Genomic DNA, 23914 nt, shown 5'->3' on the forward strand with positions numbered 1-23914 from the left:
CCATGGCAGGAGAAACAGACCTAACATTGCAGATCATCAGTAATGGAAAAAAAAGCAAGTTAATTGTTAGGCATCATTTACAAGCTGTTAGGTGTTTAGTGTCTTTCGTGAGCTTGTGGACCTTGGACACCAGATGTGCACACCATCTGTTTAGCTCAGGGTCTGAGCTTAGAGATCATTGGTTCTTCTTTGGGGAAAGACTTGTTTCACCACTCAGTCTGCACAGATTTTAAACACAGGCCCCAAAAGACAAATTATTTTTCTCTAAGAATCATCTCCAGAGAGGAACACCTGATGACCCCTTCACTACCTAGTGGGTTATGGTGATGTCACATGGGCCATTACAAACTGATTGCCTGCTTAATGAATAGTAGATATATTGAACATGCTCCTATGTTGCCACTCTGAAACACTTCTTTCTTTTCCCTTGTCCTAAGCATCTCCTCCCCTGTCCCATTGCAACTTAAAATGAAACTGTTACCTTTCTTTACTGATTCTGAATCGATGTTTTCTACCTGAAGCATTAATTGTGTTTCTGGTTCCATAAATGCTTCCTGACCTCCTGAATGTTTCCAGTCTCTTCTGTTTTTATTTCAACTTTCCAGTATCTGCAGTTTTTTTGAATTTTAGTTTGAGGGAAGCTGGGGATAGACATTAAATGCTGGTTTTGTCAAATCATCAAAGGGTAAAACAGCAAATGAGCAGAAGAGTATGGAGCATTTGAAATTATTTGTTAGTTAAAAGCATAGATTTTTTTTACTCTGTAGTTGGGAGGAATATTTCCAAATACTGAATTAAAATCAAGGTAAAATTTATTATCAGAGTACATACATGTCACCACATACAATCCTGAGATTTTGTTTCCTGTAAGCATGCTCAGCAAATCTATAGAACAGTAACTGTTAAACAGGATCAATGAACAAATGCAAGCGTAAATAAATCGCAATAAATAATGAGTCTGAAATAACAAGATAAAAAGTCCTTAAAGTGAGACCATTGGTTGTGGGAACACCAGAAATAGAATGAGTGTTATTATCCCCTTTTGTTCAAGCCTGATGGTTCAGTGGTAGTAACTGTTCTTGAACCTGGTGGTGAGTTCTGTGGCTCCTGTACCTTCTACCTGATGGCAGCAGTGAGAAAAGAACATGGCCTGGGTGGTGAGGATCTTTGATGATGGATGCTGCTTTTTTAAGGCAGTATTTCATGTAGATGTGTTCAATGGTTGGGAAGATTTTACCCGTGATGTACAGGGCCGAATCCACCAACATCTGTAGAATTTTCTGCTCGAAGGCATTGGTGTCCCATACCAGGCTGTAATGCCTTGGTCAGTATATTTCCACCACACGTCTATAAACGGTTTTTGATGATATGCCGAATTTCTGCAGACTCCCGAGGACTCTTCTAGTGGTTTTGAATAAACATGCTAATATTGCGAACAGCTGTTCAATTAGACATGTTCTGCTTTTAAAGTATTAATTTCTTCTTGTCTCAGTTGATTTATTCAGCAAAGTTCATTTGCAGCAATAAAATCATACTGGAATGTAGAAACTTGGCTGCATTTTGTTGTTGCTGACGATAAGATCATATTTTATATTAAATTAAACACACAGCAGCTTTTCTACCTCTAAATACGCTTGGGGAAATTGGGGTTTACCAGTAGCTGGTGACAACCACTCGAATAAATTACACTTTCATGATTTGTCCAGCTACCCACTACAACCAAACAAGTGTGGAAACGTTGGCCTTTAGCTGTACTGTACATAAAGAAGTTCTTTCTCTGCATTTCTTCCCTGAAGCTGTGGTTCAAATGTCTCTTCCATGCTTCAGCATTGGAGTGTTTGGTGAGTCAATGTTTACCTGCATCTCTTTCATAGTTGGCCATGAGATATCTGCATTTCTTTCATGGTGAGACACTGATTGTCTGCATAGTTTTCACCACGCATCACTGGAACTGAATATCTCTTTCATGCAGAATTACTGGCTCCCTTCTGTGAAAGTCAGTGGGATCTCAACTAGTTTCCAACATGCTAATGCTTTTGCATCTCTGCTCTGCTTTGTGTAGGGGAAGCGAGGCTGATGCTTAGATGTTAAGATCACATTCAAAAGGGAATTATTTGTCAGCTTGTTGAAGTGAGATGAAACTTTGCTATCAAAGTTCTGTTTACAACCAAACCAGGTTAAAATATGAATCACAGCAAGTATTGAGCAAATACTCTATGAAATATCCCTCACCCTTGCCATCACTCCCATGATTAACAGACATTTAGCAAAACTGAACTGCTTACAATCTGGTTTATATGTCTATTCAGTTAAAGATCTCTGCTTTGGATGGCAGTTTCCTGATGAGATCACAGCAAATATTTGGCCGCTCCACTGTAAAAATTTGAAAAAAAAAAGAGAAAACTGCTTTCAAAGTATGTTTGAAATAATAAATAATCGCTTGGCTTTAGCTAAAGAAAATGAAGCAGAACTTCTTCATGTTGCAAATTAAATCTTTACCATTCCCTTAAGACACAGGCAAAATTTGAATACTGAGGAATGGCATTCTTCTGTCAGGACAGAATTAAAGTTTGATTGCAAAGCCTGTATGCTGGAGTAAATTGGCATAGTTTTGACATGAATAATATAATTGTTTTTTTCAGTTTAATTGACATTTGGGATATAAAAATGAAACTTATCGAATATTGAAAGGCCCAGTTAGATAGAGGATGTGGAGAGGATGTTTCCTATAGTAGGGGAGTCTAGGACCAAAGAGCACAGTCTCAGGAAGAAGGACGCCCCTTTAGAAGAGAGAGGAGGAGCAATTTCTTTAGTCAGAGAGCAGTGAATTTGTGAAATTCATTGTCAGAAATGGCCAAACCATTTGGTATATTTAAAGTGGAGATTAATAAGTTTTTGATTATTAGTGGTGGCAAAAGTTATGGGAGAAGGCAGGAAAATGGGGTTGAAAGGGATAATAGATCAGCCATGACGGAATGCCAGAGCAGACGATGAACCGAATGGCCTAATTCTGCTCTTATGTCTTCTGGCCTTCTGCTATTAGAAAAGAATAGTTAGCAGTGGAGGAGATACTGACACCCAAGCTTTCTAGGTCTGAGTTCACTCTTTGTTCCTATCTCGAATACCTCTCTTCTACGGTCCCCTGACAATTTAACTGAACTGAGCTCAGCAGCGTTCTGAGTCTTACGCACATTCGCAATTCAACAAGATTATAACCCATTGTAGAATGCAATGTCATTCATGTTTTCGCAAGATGATTGTAAATTATTTCTTCATTCTTAAACTCACTGGCATTTTTGCTTTACTGGCATCTTCAGTACCACTTTGCTAATTTTTGCCAATGTCTCTGCCACAGATTTTGACATTGGATGACGTGGTCAGTGTGATATGTGCCAAAAGCTGCTTTCCTTCACAGTGTTCAAATAGAAATTTAAGAAAATTAAGACCATTATTGTACAATTGTATAAAACACTGGCTGGCCTGCACTGTGCAGTTCCAGTTTCTGTGCTACAGGGAAGATATAACCATATATAACCATATAACAATCACAGCATGGAAACAGGCCATCTTGGCCCTCCTAGTCCGTGCCGAACCCTTAATCTCACCTAGTCCCACCTACCCGCACTCAGCCCATAACCCTCCACTCCTTTCCTGTCCATATACCTATCCAATTTTACCTTAAATGACACAACTGAACTGACCTCTACTACTTCTACAGGAAGCTCATTCCACACAGCTATCACTCTCTCAGTAAAGATATACCCCCTCATGTTTCCCTTAAACTTCTGCCCCCTAAATCTCAAATCATGTCCTCTCGTTTGAATCTCCCCTACTCTCAATGGAAACAGCCTGTTCACGTCAACTCTATCTATCCCTCTCAAAATTTTAAATACCTCGATCAAATCCCCCCTCAACCTTCTACGCTCCAATGAATAGAGACCTAACTTGTTCAACCTTTCTCTGTAACTTAATTGCTGAAACCCAGGTAACATCCTAGTAAATCGTCTCTGCACTCTCTCTAATTTATTGATATCTTTCCTATAATTCGGTGACCAGAACTACACACTATATTCCAAATTTGGCCTTACCAATGCCTTGTACAACTTTAGCATTACATCCCAAATTCTGTACTCAATGCTTTGATTTATAAAGGCCAGCGTTCCAAAAGCCCTCTTCACCACCCTATCTACATGAGACTCCACTTTCAGGGAACTATGCACAGTTATTCCTAGATCTCTCTGTTCCTCTGCATTCCTCAATGCCCTACCATTTACTCTGTATGTTCTATTTGGATTATTCCTGCCAAAATGTAGAACCTCACACTTCTCAGCATTAAACTCCATCTGCCAACGTTCAGCCCATTCTTCTAACTGGCATAAATCTCCCTGCAAGCTTTGAAAATCCACTTCCTTATCCACAACACCTCCTACCTTAGTATCATCGGCATACTTACTAATCCAATTTACCACCCCATCATCCAGATCATTTATGTATATTACAAACAACATTGGGCCCAAAACAGATCCCTGAGGCACCCCGCTAGTCACCGGCCTCCATCCCAATAAACAATTATCCACCACTGCTCTCTGGCATCTCCCATCTAGCCACTGTTGAATCCATTTTATTATTCCAGCATTAATACCTAATGACTGAACCTTCTTAACTAACCTTCCATGTGGAACTTTGTCAAAGGCTTTGCTGAAGTCCATATAGACTACATCCACTGCCTTACCCTCGTCAACATTCCTCGTAACTTCTTCAAAAAATTTAATAAGGTTTGTCAAACATGACCTTCCACGCACAAATCCATGCTGGCTACTTCTAATCAGATCCCGTCTATCCAGATAATTATAAATACTATCTCTAAGAATACTTTCCATTAATTTACCCACCACTGATGTCAAACTGACAGGTCTATAATTGCTAGGCTTACTTCTAGAACCCTTTTTAAACAATGGAACCACATGAGCAATACGCCAATCCTCCGGCACAATCCCCGTTTCTAATGACATATTAAAGATCTCCGTCAGCGCTCCTGCTATTTCTACACAAACTTCCCTCAAGGTCCTGGGGAATATCCTGTCAGGACCCGGAGATTTATCCACTTTTAAATTTCTTAAAAGCACCAGTACCTCCACCTCTTTAATTGTCATAGGTTCCATAACTTCCTTACTTGTTTCCCACACCTTAGACAATTCAATATCCTTCTCCTTAGTGAATACCGAAGAGAAGAAATCACTCAAAATCTCTCCCATCTCCTTCGGTTCCACACATAGCTGACCACTTTGATTCTCTAAGGGGCCAATTTTATCCCTCACTATCCTCTTGCTTTTAATATGTGATTAAGATGTGATTAAGGATGCGGAAAAGATTTACAAGGATGTTGCCTGGTTAGAAGGGCTTAAGTTATAAGGAGATTCTAGTTAAGCTGTTTCTGTTTTCCATGGAGTAAAGGAGGCTAAGAGGTGACAAGATGGAAGTATATAAAATCATGAGTGACAGAGACAGGATAAATAGCCAGCATCTGTTTCTCACAAAACGGGTGTCCAAAACTAAATAACATAAGTTTAAGATGAGGGGGGGATATTGAATTTTTTTTTTTCACATAATGGGTAGTTAAAATCTGGAATGAACTGCTGGAGAAGATAGTTGAGGCAGAAATAGCAACAACAGTTAAGAGGCTTCTGGACAAATATTTGAATGAGCAAAGCATAACAGGATATAGAATTAATGCAGGCAAGTGGGATATGTATAGACTGACATGATGAACAGTATGGATGTGGTGGACCACAGGGCCTGTTTCTATGTTATACAACTGTATGATTATTTTATCTCCAATTACAACTTTGAGTAGGACATAATTTAAGAAAATGGATTTTGATTCTTCAACAAGTACATCATGTTGTAAGGATCTTGATCCATTTTGAGTAAGAAGTTACCAGTCCCTTTTTCATTATAACAATATCCTTTGTTTATAAAGATCTTACAGCCATTTCCAAATCTGTAAAGTGGTCACCCCTGGTTGATCTCTATAATTGAATAACTTCAGCTTCCTTTGCCCTCACACTTGCTTCAGCTTTTCCTTTGATGGTTGCAAGTCACTTGACGCTGCTTTAACCCAAGATAAACTTTCTTACAAAAGCACACTGGTTTGTATACCATCAGACCACATCTAATCTTTGAACATTCTCTTCTATATTTATAGCTGTTACTACTTCACTCTGATTGCCTGACACCAGTCTCTACCTTGTAGTATTTTTCCCATGAGTGCCTTACATATTTTTATTGACGATTTCTCACTATGAGACAGTTTTGTGTAAGGACTCATGCCCTTAAGCATATTAATTATGAAATATCCACATTCATCTGAGCATCTGGAGATGATTCATCTGGTTTGGGTTAAACTTTGGCTGCTGCTAATTTTGTACGTGATTGATGCAAGGTAGGAAATGGGCACTGTCCATCATAGTCCTGTCTGTTCACAGTTCTGCAAACGGCATTGCCCTATCACTCTGGCTCACCTTTACTAGCTTCCCATTTCATTCTGATTTATCTACAGGTCCTTCCCAGGACACAGCAGGGTGTCAGTCCTCTGTGATCGTTTTGTAACCTGGAAATGTAGCCATGAATCGAGCTCCAGGTGGTGGAAGATGTCTGCAGCCTCAGAGCAGCCAGCAAATCCATCCCCCTGGCCTTCCAAATGCTTGTTTGTATGGACAGGCCACACATAATTCAACCGTATATACCTTAGATAACTCATTCTCCACCTTGTCCCTTAACGCAAACAGGGCAGGCTCTTGGTTATAGAAGACTGGTTGAATATGAATAAGGGCATTATGTCCTATTTTATCTGTCAAGATGTCATTTAATATTTCTTCAAACTTTTCCAATAGTAAGTCTCAGTATGATTTTGAAGCATTCATGATAGATGCTTATTTCCATTCTGATTTCAGTTCTTAGATCCAAACTACACCCAAAATTGTGGGTCACAATAATCTCATATGACCATTTGGAGTTTGGTTTTACATACAATAAGTGGTTTATTTTTTTCCCATGTTTTAATAACACTAATGTTTTAATTTTCTTAATATGACTCACACACTGTCGGACATCTCAAGAGTGTTCGTATCCTGGACCAAGCATTTGCTCATATTGACTCCACTGCCCACACCATTTCTGTTTAGCCTCATTCTTCCCTGCAAAAGTTGTGATGCCCCTTGGCAAATTTATGTATCCCAGAACTTCACAAGCCAGTATGTTCCTCTTTCATTCTGCAGAATTTTGACTGATACTCTCTCCCATACCCACGCTTGCCATATTCACTCACGGTTATTCAAAGCTCTGTTTAGCAATGCTGTTTCAAACTGCTGTAATGGTCACAATGCTGATTATCTTTTCCCTTCCATTGAAGAAGTATTCTTTCCATCCTTTAAACCAATCGTAACACATTTGAGCGATCCTATTCTAACAAAATATAGTATGATAAATCACTAATAAATGTTCAAAGTAGTTAACACTTGTTTATTCCAATCTCTACAACTACTTGTGCATATGTGTATGTATGCGTGTGTGTGTGTGTGTGTGTGTGTGTGTGTGTGTGTGTGTGTGTATATATACACACAGAAACATCATACATTTACAAGCAATGCAATTATTCAAAAAAATTGGTTTTGGAAAATACAGTATAAAGCAAATTTTTAAAAAATTGTAGCTACTGAAAATATGAATAAAATTATAATGGGTTAAACATTCAGTTTGTACAAGGAGAATAACTTAACACCTTGGATGTGAACCCTTTGTAAGATGCGTTTGAGGTAAAGACAGTCATGTTATTAAAGTCCCAGATATTTGCAACTATTAGTAAGTTTGAAAAGAGTGGTGAGGCATTCCATTAAAGATCTCTAAACCAAACATATGTTTGTATTAATTTTGACTTGTACCAGCGTAAGATGGGCCGTAGCGGAAAGACTGAAATCAATGGAAATAAAAACTTCACAGTGTCATAAAGCTCCTGACAGCTAATAAACTACTTTCTGAAGCTGGTCACTGTGACAGAGTAGGAAGTACAGAAATATGTTTATGCAAATCAGATCTCCACAAAAGATAATGCGATGTTGATTTTAGTGTTGCCTATTGAAGTAAAACTTTATCCTGGACAAGATATGCTAATTTGTTTTTGTTAGCTTTACATACTTGCTTTAACAAAATAGCTCTGTTCTTCCTTTTTCATAAGGCTGCTGTAAGAACTACAACCAGTATTTGACAGAGACCTGTACAAATTTGTGTATAAGATTAGAAAACTGAAGCCTTCGGTATGAATCTATTAATCAGTGTGAAATGTACTGTGGAGATTTATGTGAAAAGTGATCTTTAACCTCTTTACCACTGAAATTCCCACCTAATCCACATAATTATATTGAACATAATACAGCTTCTTTTGTAGATTTGCTGCACATACAGATTATTGCATGAGCTCATTTGAGTGTCCAAGCCTGCTTTGTTGGCTTGGGGTTATGGTCTAGTGAGTTGCAGTCACAGGCATAGTGCAGACTGCTCTCTGCTGGATGTAACTGACTTATTTGAGTGAGTCTTCAAGGAAAAGCTTAACTGTCCTTCATAGTAAGTTCGACTAAAGGGTTACAAAGCACAGAGTTACGCTGCGTGCAAACAGGCCCTTTGGCCCATTAAGTTGATGCTGACCATCAACTATTCATTTATACTAATCCTTTGTTATTCTTTTATTCTCTCCACACTTTAGCCATTCAGCTGCACACCAGGGGCAATTTATGGTGGTCAGTTAATCTACCTGTACAATGTGGAATGCAAACTAAGCACCCAAAGGAAACCCACAGAGTCAGAAGGAGAATGGGCAAGCTCCATGTACATTGTATATATGGTCAGGGTCGAACCCGGATCTCTGACGCTATGAGGCAATGGTAGCACTATGAACTGTGCTACTGCGTCATTCCTCTGTATAGAGGCAATTGGGTATAAATATAGAGCCAATCTAAAACATAGAGCTTGAGACATTGAGGCTCCTGGCGTAACCTGCAGAAACCAAAATAGTCCATTGCTCTCCCATTCCTTGCGTACAGCTCGATGCTCATCAAGACTTCGTTCTTTCAACTCCCGATGAGCTTCTGACACGCCAAAGGATGCTACTTTAGTGAAACAAAAACATTCAACATTTTATAAGCTGTTTGCATTAGAGCCTAAAATTGTCAAGTCAATAATCCATTCATCTTCAGTGTCACCTCTGTCCTCAAGTAGAGGAGAAAATAAGTTCCCACTTATTTTATGCTGGTGAGATAAAGTTTTTCCCGGTTCTGATACATCCCTGCTCTGCCTTTGGGCCAGGAATCTTCATTGCCAATGCTGGAGATGGGATTGCTCAGTCTGTACTGCTTGATCCACAAACCTTGAACAGTTTTCGATTATTGATCACCAAAATGAGGCAAGAGAGGAGGGAATGAAAGTGAGGGCAAGGGTAAAGGAGGAAAACATAACGAGTATGTTCCAAACCAAATACTAGTTGTCAGTGGCTAATGCAACAAACAAGCCCTCATTTAAAAGCAGCATAAGCTGATTTCTGTCTGGTATCAGTCAATTCTCTCTCCCATGATGGGAGACCCACTGTGCAGCACCAGGAGGCAGTGTGATGGAGTGGTGCTGCGGGTAGTGCTACTGTTTCACAGCTCCAGTAACCTGGCTTCAGGTGCTGTTTCCACAGAACCATAAGGTTCCTCCTAGTGCCCTAGCTTCCTCCTACATCCATGTGTGTTTAGTACTGTAAGTTGATTGTTCTTTGTAAATTAACCTGCGTGTTGTAGGCAAATGCTGGAATCTGCAGGCAATGGGAATGTGGAAGGAGTCAATGGAAATGTGGGAGAATAAGATGGGATTAGTGTAGGAGATGTTATATTGGTGCTTCTTGGCTGGTGTAGAGTCAGTGGGCCACAGAATCTAATCACTGTTTGATTCTGATTCAGTAATTCACCATGGGCATTCTTCTTCTTTGGTAGAAGAAATAAAAGCAGAGACTATTTTCTAAATGGAGAGAAAATTTAAAAATTTGAGGTGCAAAGAAACTTGGGAGTCCTCATGCAGGATTTCCTTAAGGTATATTTGCAAGTTGAGTCAATAGTGAGGAAGGCAAATCAGATGTTAGCATTCATTTTGAGAGGACTAGAATGTAAAAACAAGAATGTAATGTTGAGGCTTAATAAAGCACTAATGAGGCCTTTCGGAGTATTGTGAGCAGCTTTGGGCCCTTATCTAAGAAAAAATGAGCTGATATTGGAGAGGGTTCAAAAAAGATTCAGGAAAATGATTCTAGGATTGAAAAGCTTGTCATATGAGGAGTATTTGTCTACTCACTGGAATTCTGAAGAATGATGGGTGACTTTATTGAAACCTATCGAATGTTGAAAGAGTGGATGTGGAGATTACGTTGCCTTTGGCGGTGGAGTCTAAGACCAGAGGGCCCAGCTTCATAAAAGAGGGGTGTCCTTTGAGAACAGAGATGAAAAGGAATTTCTTTAGCCAGAGACTGGTGAATCTGTGGAATTATTTGCCACAGAAGGCTGAGGAGGCCAAATCATTTAAAAGTAGAGGCTGATAGATTCTTGATTCATCAGAGCATGAAGGGATACAGGGAGAAGGCGGGAAATTGGGGCTGAGAAGGAAAATGGATCAGCCATGATGAAATGATGGATCAGAGTCAAGGCGCCAAATGGCCTAATTCTGCCGCTGTATCTTATGTTTTTAGGGTTTCATGGGCCTAGCAGGAGAACTGAAGTGAGATCCAATTGTAAACCATACTTGTAATACCTTTTGGCATATGGACTGAGTGTAAGTGTTCAGATGTTTATTATAAATAACTTGTAGCACTGTTTATGATTTAGCCATTTCCGTTTGGTTGCATGACCCAAATAAATATTTTGTAAATAATTTTATTTCACTTTGTGTATCTAGGTATTTTCCTTATTCATGTTTAAGTCCAAAATGAGGTAATAAACAAAACAAAACTAGGTTTTTCCCTCCCATTTAGAGAGTCATGGAATATTGGACAAAATTAATAAGAAAATATTGCTACCTCTCAGAATGATCTTGATAGTACTTACCTTCATAAAAATTACAATTATCTTGATGAATGAGAATGCTGCAAATTTGTCTTGGGTGTGTCCCTTACAGAATGAAAACGTGTTTCTCAAGCCAATAGAAACTTCTGAGAAAATGGAGAACAATTTCTTTGATCATTAACCATGTTATAAAACATATAGTTTGGCATTGAAACTGGAATATTCTTCCTAGTCTCCATTTGTTGGACTCGGAGAGCACAGCACAGGAAATGTTAAAGCTGAATTCCAAGTAGTATGTTACAGGAAGAGGCTGCCAACCTTTGTAACAGCATGGAGCTAGCACATGCCTGCTGAAACCTGTTTGGAAAGAAGTACTTACGTATTATCAACATCCAGTATAGTTATTAGGGATTCATCGCCATCACAAGGTAATGCAACATTACGTCAAGGCAGTGCTTAACTGTGTGTGGTACCTCAGTTCATAGTAAATTTATTATCAAAGTACATCGATGTCACCATATATAACCCTGAGATTCATTTTCTTGTGGGCATACTCAGTAAATCCATCAAAAAATAATAGCCATAACAGAATCAATGAATCAGTCAAAGAAACCTTGAAGTCAATGGGGTGTCAAAGGGAGCTGTTGATTAGCTGGAGTTGTAAGGGACAGCAGTTATAGTTTGAGATCAATCATCTCAGCCCAGAGCACAGTTGTTGGAAGTATGAAGGCATTTCACTGGAACCAGCCACAATCAGCTGCTCCATCATAAGATGAGAACTGGGCCAATGATTAATTCCATTCATAAAACAATTCAGGTGCACATGCAACGAAACCTGGGCAACGTTCAGATGTTCAGACCCAGACTCGTAAAATGGCCACTATTAGTTGTTTGTTTGTTATGTACGATATGGAATGACACACATGGTCTTTGACCATGACCATGATTACTCTTGGCAAATTTTATGCAGAAATGGTTTGCTATTGCCTTCTTCTGGGCAGTATCTACAAGATGGGTGAGCCCAGACATTATCAATACTCTTCAAAGATCGTCTACCTGGCTTTGGTGATCTCATTACCTGGACTTGTGATACGCAGCAGCTGCTCATACAACTATCCACCATCTGATCCCACCTGACCCTGATCAGAGGGCTAAGCAGGTGTTACACCTTGCCCAATGGCGACCTGCAAGTTAGCAAAGAGAAGAAGCGCCTACACCTCCTTTGGTAGAGATGTATCTCCACCCCATACAAATACTAGTCAATCACCATCTTTGACAAGAGACAGTCTAATCATGGTTATTTGAATATGTCCATTGGAATTTTTATGTCATGTTGCCCACCATCAACACCCTGGGATAACCTTTGACAGAAAAACTTAACTGTGCCAACTATATAAACTTTGTGGCTATCAGGTAAGATCAGAGGCCTGGAATCTTGTGACAATTGACTCACCCCCTGATATCCCAAAGATTGAAGATTCAAGGTTGCTTATTCTTCAGTGTATGAGTGTAAAGGAGAACAAAATGATTGTAATTCTAGATCTGATGCAGCATGAAAAAACACAATAAGCACAATGAACACAATAGAAAAAAAAACGAAAGCCCTTTCATTGTCCGGCTGGCACAAATCAGGAGTGCGATGAAATATCTTCCCTTTTCTTGAGTGAGTGGTTCCAGTAACATCTGAAGTCCTTTGACTGGCACTCTGTCCACCTTCTGTAAGCATTCATTTCCTGCACTTCCAGTGAATAAATAGTGGCTGCATTGTGAACTATTTGTGGTGTAACACATTTCCTCACGGACACAACACAGCCAGCAGCACCAAAACCTATGGCCTCGCTCATCAAGACAAGGGAAGAAGGTGATGCACCGTCAATAACTCACTCTGAGACGCAAAGGCGAGATATCGGCTTTTATTGACTGGAAGAAGGAACCATCAGTGAGTGACCACCATACTACATCCTGGAGACTGAGAGGCCAGCCCCAGGCCTCGATCGCCTTTATACAGGGGTCTGTGGGAGGAGCCACAGAAGCAGTCAGCGGGGGCGTGTCCAGACAGGCACACGTAGTTCACCACAGAAGGCACATGAGAACACTCACATCTCTGAGAGTCCCCTCCATACCACCAATCCATATATCACTGTTTGTTCCTGCATCATCATTGCTCAAGATTCTGAAGCTCCTTACCCATTAGGACATTGGTTGTCCTCCACCGCTTGAACTACAGCCATTCAAAGAGATAGCTTACAGGCCACCCCGAGTAATTAGGGATGACAATTCATACTAATCTTGCAGCATTACATGTTTCAAGGAAGAACACTACATATCAGATGCAGGCTGTTTATCTGTTTTCAAAAGGTTTGTAACAGAAGCCTAGGTGTGATATAATTTAACCCATCTGATATTTAAAGCAATCCATGTAGAAGCCGTTGTGCAATGTCTAGCCCAAGAAACTGCAAACAGATAACTTCAACACCCGCCAGAGCAGAAACAAATTGTCCTCGATTTATGGGACTGCCTAAGAATGAAGAATACTTAAGAGACTCATAGATAGACAGATGGGTAAAAAAAAAAATGGAGGGATATGGGCTATGAAGGAGGGAAGAGTTAAATCAATCATGGAGTAGGTTAAAAGGTCAGAGCAATATTGTGGGCCGAAGGACCTGAACTGTTATGTAGTGCTCTAAGTTCTATGCTCTATGTTCTAAATTCCAAGGTAAATTCGTAGCTGAGTATTTGCTGCAGCAGGAGAAACAAAACCATTCTGAAATAAAAATCAGAAATTACTGGAGACAGTCAATACGTCAGGCGGCTTCAGTGGAGAGAGAATAAATATTAATGTTTCGGTGGCTTCTGTTTTATCTTCAGGTTTCCAGGATCTGCAGGTATTGTTATTTTCCACATGTTCTTCTGTTATTTAGTGGAAATAGCTAAACATTATTCAGTATGTGGTTCTTAGCATCTGATCTTTGTATTTGGGGCATGGGAAGAGTTTTCCACATGTGAAATATTATTAGCCTTCTGTTTTTCTAAAAATCCCAAGAATTTCAAGTACATTGTTTATCCCTGTCTACACCGTTAATAGTCTCTCTATTCCATTGAGAAACCATAGTTCTGCATGAGAAATTTGTTAGTGCTGAATTTATTCAAGTACATCATTAGCCTAGGGCAGACTGATATTGAAAACAACACAGCCCTAGTCTGCTTTTACAATTGATCTCTCATTTCCTTGGTTCTGCTTCCAAGCTCACATTTTATATCATTTACACCACCACAATGTGCAAAGGTACACGCTGCATGTATTTTATTTTCCATCAGTAAATATATGGCTGTCCAAATAATTTAATAAAAATATATATAATTACAGTAACATAAGTGCAATGATTGTGATCATTCATAATTTGAGTGCTTTAAAAAGGACTTACCTCAGGAAGTGTTAGTAATGCATAGGTATGCAACTAATGCTGAAATGCAATTCCTGCCAAGATATTCTAAATACTCATCCTTTTACTCTTTTTACCTAATCCCATTGGGAAACTGAAGAGTTTGATCTTTTAAAAAGTATTTTTTATATCCTGAAATGGTCACAGTTGAAAACGTTAAGGAAATAATGTGAAAAATAAGCCATTTAAGAGAAATTTTACAGCATGACTTCATTTTAATATGATGCTGGTATTTTCTTTTCAAATTGCTTGATATTGGTCATGAATAACAACTCTTTTGTGCTCAACTGATGGAAAACACAGACCTTCCTTTTGACATAAGGTTAAAGGGGAAACTGAACTGAGGCAGAAGATCAGCTAAGGTGGTTTGAGGGGCTTTTGACTGATTACTTCTCCTCATTCTTATGTTCCAACGTGATTTATAGAAGAACGTTTTCAACATGACGGTTTACATTCATATAAAAGACTGAAGAATTTGTAAATGAATAACTTGTCCAGTGGTGAGCACACTTTCAGATGCATGAACATCAGGAAGGTACTTATTCTGATTCCTAGTTTCTCAGTGACTTGTCCTGGATTGTTTTTATAGAAAGGGCAATAAAATCAAGGTTACTTATTCTCGGTGAGGGAAAGCTAATGAAAATTGTTTGGATTCTTGGATTTGCTTCCAAATTATACACAGATGTCCTGAGTGTGCATACGTTTGCTGACATATTGACTTCCAAATTTTGGGGCTAATTTTGTTTCTTTGTGGATTTTGCAATTTGGATTGAACTAGCCATCTGTTAGAATTTGTTCTCTTGACAGATTTATCATTCAAGAATCTGAGAAATAACATGTAATCATAGCTATATCAGCAGCCTTGATCAGAATTAATATCAGTGGAAGGAGCATCATCATCAAGTTCCACAGCATCCTGACTTGGATACCTATTGCCATTCCATCGTCATCACTGGATCTGAATCCTTAGCATTTGCTATTGTGAGAGTATCACTCCTCTGTAAATGTACCTCAGTCTGAAATATTCTCCTCCACTTCCATCCTAGGGAAGCAGACGCACATTCACAGATACTTCCCATGTTCTCAAGAACAGGTATAAATAAACATCCACCCATGGACGTGTCTGACCTGAATGATCTGACTTGCAAATTTTGTGATATCCTTGCGAATAACTTCTGTTGGTTAAAAGAAAGGGTTTGTTTGTCATAATCTCAAAATTAAAAGAAATTGCTGAAATGATATTAGTTGTGAGGTTTCTGGTTACATCCTGGCTTTCTTTGAGATTAATTTTCACTGCCATCCCTTGAAATCCTTCACATAACCTCTGCATTACCTTTGGAACACATTTAAATGCATTTAAAGAGACCCCTGAGTGGTTTTATACTGAAGATTGATCATTCAATACAATGTGCCCACTAGAAAAAGGAAAGAAAGATGTTTGGGAGTTTCGAACCCAAGGAGATCTAAACCATCCTTTAATTGTTGATCAGCTGATGTTTCCAGAGGTTCTGTTTTGGCCTTGCAACTTTTGAAGTGGCACATTTCATTGATTCAGTCAGATTTGCAACCAAACTTCTTAGCACTTTCACATGGAAAATCATTCCAATTAGTTTCTTTGAGCTAGTCTGATGATTTTCAGTGAGATGGGTTAACAGAGCTGACATGGCCAAGTTAACCCAGTTCATAGATTTTAATATGTTGTACAGATGATTGCAACTGCCATCAATAAAAGATTATTGGAATTCCCAGTTATGGGGAACAGCTTATTGCACTCCTGTGATATTTCAAAAGCTCTCATTAAATAGCTTAAAAAAACACTTCCACTTCCAAAAAGCACAATTCATATGCAATAATCAGTGTATCTGCTTTTACAGAAGTTGACGGGACACTGGGTGCTGCCAATTCCATGCCTCTGTTCTACTTGTTAGGACCACCAGTCTCTTTGTGCCTTTTCGGAAGAGCCTATCATTGTCCTCCGAATTAGATCAGCATGTTGCTTCCTTCATAATTTTGCAATGAAGTGCAGGCTAATATTATTTATTACAGTAGATGCCAAAGAAACAGATGATAATGTGGACCAACGTGTGGAGGACAGGAGCAGCCTTTTCTCTGGGCAATCATAGAAGAGATAACTTCACTTCACCAGTCCCTCTGTTATACATGAGAACCAAGTACAGTACAAAAACAAATACTTTGGTGATCACTGCTATTACAGATGGAAGAGTTAAGTTACTATTTCACTAGCAAACTAAGCTATGATATGAAAGGCCAAGCAATTTAGAAGCCTCAGTATATGAGCTCATGTTTAAAGAATAGTCACTTAGTTAAGAGATCAGAAAAATTGCAGGCCTATGAGTTAAACTCCCTTATCAATGTTTTTAAACAAGGAAGACTGGAAAGGCTCAAGGCAAAACCACACTTGGGCTTAATTATAATCGGTTCTCAACTTAATATGTATTGCTTTTCACAGTACAAATGTTCAAGCATCTACTGAACAACACACACAAAATGCTGGAGAAACTGAGCAGGCCATGCAGCATCTATGGAAAAGAGTTCAGTCGACTTTTTGGGCTGACACCTAAGTTCTTCTAGCATGTTGTGTGTGTTGCTTTGATTTCCAGCATCTGTAGATGTTCTCCTGTTTGTGATTGAAGCATACACTAAAACTGCTCTTCACTTAGCCTCCATGTTAGATTAATGAATGCTGATTTTGTCTGTACAGAAAACAGATAAGAAGATATGCAACAAATTAGTCAAAGAAATGTTGTTATGAAATCAGCATTATTCTTAAAAAGGCCATTGGAAAACCTGAATTTGTTTCCCTGAAAGGGTCTTTCGGAGAGCAGTGCTGGAATTTTATATGAGAAAAATCTGCCTTTTTGCAAAAGGGAATACTTAGAAGGAAAGCAGACTTGGAAATGATCCATGAATAGGAGAGTCTGAATTGTTTTTAAGTTTGTAACAAATATGGTTGACAGCAGTAACTGCTGCTCCAAAGGAAGATGGTGAACGTACTAGGGAGAGTTCAGAGGAGGGTAAGCAGGATGTTGAAGACTTTCAAGAGCTATCCCAGATGCAAAAAGCCAAATCAAAGATAAAGCTGAATTTATTGGCATATCCATTAGGGAGTACTCTCACATTATTTGAATATAGACTATATTAATTCAATCAAGAACCAGTCCTCAGTTTTTATTGTAAATTGTATGCAGTAAATTGAACTTAAACAGGCCCAAAGACTAATAAGTATGGTTTGCATATGCATGAGCAAACGTTAACACAACGTTAATTGCCCTGCAGCAATGCAGGCAACTGTGGGCACCATTGTAAATAAATTCAGGGATGCTTTCAATCAGCAAAGGGATTTCAACCTTCAGAGGCATCTTATTAATTACAATGTATTTTCACTATAATCATATACTTCAAAAGAACTACGAAGTATAGTAATAAACAATAGTAAACAATGTCATTGCAACTGTTGAAATTGTATTGAATCATCCTAACCCTCCCCTCTCCTCTAACACTCCTAAACCCCCTTTACTCCTCCGATACCAGCTCTCATCCTCTTCGACCTTCTCCTCTCTGAGGCGGAACGTTCTGTCCCCAGTAGGGGCCTCACCTTTGTTCCCCTGCACCCTCACCTCAGTGAGTTTTGCGCCCACATGACGCTGAGCTCTTCTTCCACTGCCTCTATCTCCAGGCCTACTCCTTCAGTAGGACTCTCCACCCTGCTCCGATGACCTCTTCTTCCATCTTCAGCCCTCCTCCTCTTCCTGAACACCCCACTCTGGTCTTTCACCTGTTCTGGATCTTATCATTGCTAACTGCTGACGGGATATCAACTATCTCAACTTCACCACTCCTGAATCCAATTCCAACCTTCCAAACTCACTGCTCTCCACACTCTCTGCACTAATCCTAGACTCACCATTAAACCCACAGATAACAGGGTGTTGTAGTAGTCTGGCAGACTGACTTCTATCTTGCTGAGACCCAGCGACAACTGTCAGACACCTTCTCTTACTTACCCCTTGAACAGGACCTTACCATTGTCTCCCACATCATCACAGACCTTATTGATTCTGAGGATCTCCCATCCACTGCCTTCAACCTCACAGTTCCCTTACCCTGCAATTTCTGTTTCTACCTCCTACCCAAGATCGACACACCTGACTGTCCAGGTAGGCCTATTGTTTTTGCTTGTTCCTACCCCATTGAACTCATATCTGCATATCTCAACTCAGTTTTATCCCCCTGGTTCAGTCCCTTCCTATCTACATCCATGACACCTCATATACTCTTGATCTTCTCAATGGTTTCAAGTTCCCTGGCCCTGATAATCTTATTTTCAGTATGGATGTCCAGTCCCTCTGCACCTCCACCCCACCAGGAAGACCTCAAAGGTCTCCATTTCTTTCTGGACCCCAGACCTAACCAGTTCCCCTCCACCACCACTCTCTTCCGTCTGTCAGAACTTGCCTTCACTCTTAATAATTTCTGCTCCAGCTCCTCCCACTTCCTCCAAACAAAAGGTGTAGTCATGGGCACTCGCATGGGTCCCAGCTGTGCCTGCCTGTTTGTCAGCTACATGGAACAGTCTATGCAGCAAGCCTACACTGGTATCTCTGGAAACAGCTTATCTGCTGATAGCTATTATAAACCCACCGATTCTTACAGGTACCTGGACTGTACCTCTTCCCACCTTGATACTTGTAAAAATGCCACCCCCTTCTCTCAATTCCTCCTTCTCCACTGCATCTGCTCTCAGTTTGAGGCTTTTCATTCTAGAACAAAAGGGATATCCTCCTTCAAAGAAAGGGGCTTCACTTTCTCCAGTATCAATGCTACCCTCAAGCACATCTCTTCCATTTCATGCACATCTGCCCGCACGCCATCCTTGCACCACCCCACCAGAGAAGGGTTACTCTTGTCCTCAACTATCATCTCACCAACCTCCATGTCCAGCACATAACTCTCCGTAACTTCTACGATCCTACCACCAAGCACATCTTTCCTACCCCCTTTCTTTCTGCTTTCAGCAGGGATCACTCCTTATGCGACTCCCGTGCCCATTCGTCCCTCCCCACTGATCTCCCTCCTGGCACTTAACCTTGCAAGCGAAACAAGTACTACACCTCCTCCCTCACTACTATTCAGGGCTCCAAATAGTCCTTCCAGGTGAGACGATACTTCACCAGTGAAACTGTTGGGGTCATCTACTGTTCCTGGTGCTCCCGGTGCGGTGTCCTGTATATCTGTGAGACCCAACGCATTCAGCTTCGCCGAGCACCTACACTCAATCCACCAGAAAAGGCTGAATCTCCCAGTGGCCATCCATTTTAATTCCACTTCCCACTCCCATTCTGCCATGTCAGTCCTTGGCCTCCTCTACTGTCACAATGTGTCCACACTCAGGTTGGAGGAGCAACACCTTATATTCCACCTGGGTAGCCTCCATCTTGAAGGCATGAGCGTCAACTTCTTGAACTTCCGGTAATGATCCCCCTCCTCTCCTTCCCCATTCCCCATTCCCATTTCCCTCTCTCAGTTTATCTCCTTAAATTGTCTATCACCTGCCTTTGGAGTTCTTCCTTCCATGGCCTTCTGTCCTCTCCTATCAGATTCCCCTTTCGCCAGCCCTGTATCTCTTTCACCAATCAACTTCCCGGCTCTTTACTTCACCCCTCCCCCCCTAGTTTCACCTGTCACCTTGTGTGCCTTCCTCCCCTTCCCCCACTTTCTTACTCTGACTCCTCATCTTCTTTTCTGGTCCTGGTGAAGGGCCTCGGCCCGAAACATCAACTGTACTCTTATCCATGGATGCTGCCTGGCCTGCTGAGTTCCTCCAGCATTTTGTGTGTGTTGCTTGAATTTCCAGCATCTACAGCTTTTCTCTAATGTATTGAATCATCGACTGTTATCATAGATCTTAAGGGTATAAAGAATGTGATGTACTTTTGAATTAGTGTCTCCGGACAACATCTGTTTGCTGTGATGAATAAAGACTTTCATATTCATAACTCCAGTGTCTCTCTGACTCTGTTCACAGCCACGTGCCACGGAGATGCCCATGACCCACTGTGTGGCTAGTGGCTTCAGCAGCCTAAGGTGCTTGCTATGATATACTTCTACATGCACTCATGAGCAGATGATTAAAGTTGGTGAGCATGCACCATTGCTTTTATCTGAAATATCTGTCTTGAAACATGGTGGTGCTCGGAAAATTGCTTTTCTCAACTGCAGCGCCTGATTTTTTCATCTTGCAGTTGGCAGCATAATAATAGCGCAACTCTGAAACATCGGGGGGGGGGGGAGGGGGTGAGCGTAAGAGTAGAAAAATGTCAACCGAGTCGAGCAACCAGCCACAAATACAGACGGGTGCAGTAGCAATGCCTGGGGGTGAGGCAGCAGAATCTCAACGGCACCCAGCACCCGCAGGTGACCCCGTGCCCGGGAACCATGGTCGGCCTCCCCCAGTCAGCGGCATTCGCCTGCCACTGGGCATGGCGGTCAACCACGGACTGATAAACGGGTGGAAGACATGGTGGCAGAAGTGGACTCATTACAGCCTCGTAGCACAACTGCACCAACAAGTTCTAGCATACCAGACGGCATTATTTTTGCATACAATTGGACCATCAGGACTTGAGGTCTACAACAGTTTTGTGTTTGCAGATGAGGCTGAAAGCCAAGACCTCACAAAGATTTTAGCTGCATTTGACAGATGTGCTATCAGTGAGAAAAATGAGACATTTGAACCGTACTCATTCAATAAGCAGTATCAAGAACAAGGTGAGACCTTTGGTTCGTTTCTTGCCAGCCTTAGGTTTCTTGCAACGACAAGTAATTCTTGCTCGTGTATGTCAGACATTCTGCTGAGAGACAAGATCATTCTGGGCATTAACAACTCCCAAACCAGAAAACGTCTGCTACAAGAGAGAAAGCTAACACTCAATAACTGCATTGACATCTGTGAAAGCATAGAAATGGCTGAATCACACCTACAAGCATTCAGTACAGCTGCAGATAGCAGGTCCGCTACTGTCCATGGGATTAAACCTCGCGCTAACAAGAAAGGTTGAAAGCATCCTGGACAGAAGGCGAGTGCTAGCAGTGGAGCCAGAGCAAAAGGCACCTTGAACAGCCACAGAAGCAAAGTGAACCCCTGCAAGTACTGTGGCACGGAACATACAAGAGACAAGCAACAATGCCCAGCATGCGGGCAGGTGTGCAAGGCATGTGACATTCAAAATCACCTTGCAAAGGTGTGCAAGCAGAAGCCCGTGCACGGGGTGGAAGCACAAAGTGATGAACAAACCGACAGCGACAGCAGCACCGAGTTTATCGACAATGTCGTACTGGTGGGTCAACAGTCTGAAGACAAAGGATGACGTATTTGCACAGATGCTCATCAATGGAAAGCCAATAGACTTCCAAGTCAACAGCGGGGCGAGCATTAACATTTTACCCCGCAAGTACTTGGAGGGGGTAGATCACACACAAAGACAGTGCACAAAAAAGCTGATGCTGTGGAACAAGACCACCATGGACGCAGAAGGGATGTGCAGAATGAAATTGTGTAACCCCATGACAAACTGCAAGTATCATGTCCAATTTGTCATGGTCACTGATGACTTTACACCTTTGCTGGAAACAGGGCCAGCCAGCAAATGAAGCTGATTACAGTCAATGATGACAACTTTCTTAGGGTGCATGCATCTACACTCAAAGAAAAACAAGGCACACCAGAAGAACGCTATGCAGAGGTGTTCGATGATGCGCTCGGGGAGCTTCCGGGTGCAGCCCACCTGCAGATTGATGAGGAAGTTCAACCCACAGTGTTACCCCCACAACATCTACCTCACCCTATGAAGCGGAAAGTGAAAGCTGAGCTTGATCAACTGGTAGACCGCAAGGTGATAGCTCCAGTCCATGAACCTACGAGGTGGGTTAGCCAGCTAGTGGTCGCAGAGAAGAAGAACAACAATCTTCGTATATGCATTGACCCTCGACCATTGAACAAAGCACTGAGGAGAGAACACTACCCCCTTCCGGTGATAGAGGACATTTTGCCAGATCTTGACCAGGCTAAGTTTTTCAGCAAGCTTGATACGAGTTCTGCCTTCTGGCAAGTGAAATTGGACAGTGAATCAAGCGTGCTCACCTTTCGGGCGGTATAGATTGCCCAAACCTCCGTTTGGAACCAGCATTTCATTGGAGATCTTCCAGTGCAGACTGCATCAGGCGCTGGAAGGACTACCGGGAGTGATCTGCATCGCAGACAACATTCTGGTGTATGGAAAAGGGGAAACGCAGGGAAAGGCAATCGCCGATCATGATGTGAAACTTGAGCAGCTATTACAGCACTGTGCAGAACAGCATATCAGGCTCAACAAGAACAAATCTGTCTTCAGAGCGACAGAGATACCATTTCTGGGGCATCTCGTCACAAGTGAGGGACTTCAGCCTGATCCATGCTGACGTTCTCAACATGCCGGCACCCACAGATGTGCAGGGAGTGATCGGATTTGTCAACTACCTGAGCCGTTTTCTACCAAGTATCTCAGATACCCTTGAGCCAATAGGATAGCTGACAAAACCAGATGTAGCATGGGAGTGGTCAGCTGAGCAGCAAAACGTTCTCTCCAAGATCAAGCGGATGGTACCTGAAGCACTAACATACTACAATTCTAGGGAAGAGCTAACCATCCAATGTGACACCAGTACAAAGGCCTAGGGGCAGCACTCCTCCAGAATGGGCGCCCGATCGCATATGCAAGCAGAGCGCTAATGGACACAGAAACGTGTTACGCAGCGATCGAAAAGGAAATGCTCGCAATCATTTTCGCACTTGAGCATTTTTGTCAATACACTTTTGGTCGCTTCACAAGAGCAGTTGGCTTGCTTCACAAGCCGCTCGAAATGATAGTTAAGAAGCCGTTGGTGACGGCACCAAAGCGCCTACAAGGAATGCTTCTTCGCCTGCAGAGCTATGATTTCCACATCACCTACTGTCAAGGAAAGCTCATGCACCTCGCGGATACGCTATCGTGAGCAGTTAGCGGTACTCCAGGCCAGGAGAACAGCTTTGACGAAGTTAACATGCCATTGTACTTGCCAATCCGCGATGACCGTCTAGAGCAGATTCGCATAGAAACAGCGAAAGATGACACACTACAGATGTTAAAATGCGTAATCATCAATGGATGGCCGAACTAACGTGATGCGCTACCAGAGCAACTCACACCTATAAGGCTGCCCTCACAGTCCAAGACGGCTTAATCTTCAAAGGTGAGCGTGTCATCATGCCGCAAAGTGAGCAAAAGCAAATGAAGGAAAGAATTCATTCGTCACATTTGGGCATAGAAGGATGCCTCAGACACGCATGTGTAT

General features: G+C 41.3%; 1 long non-coding RNA gene across 1 annotated transcript in view; it reads right to left on the minus strand.

Annotated features, from left to right (window-relative positions):
- LOC132384417 (uncharacterized) overlaps positions 1-23914 on the minus strand; it is a 395996-nt gene that overhangs the window by 371502 nt on the left and 580 nt on the right. The gene's annotated exons all lie outside the window — the stretch shown is intronic.

This window comes from Hypanus sabinus, chromosome 2, assembly GCF_030144855.1.
Source record: "Hypanus sabinus isolate sHypSab1 chromosome 2, sHypSab1.hap1, whole genome shotgun sequence".
Classification (NCBI taxonomy): domain Eukaryota; kingdom Metazoa; phylum Chordata; class Chondrichthyes; order Myliobatiformes; family Dasyatidae; genus Hypanus; species Hypanus sabinus.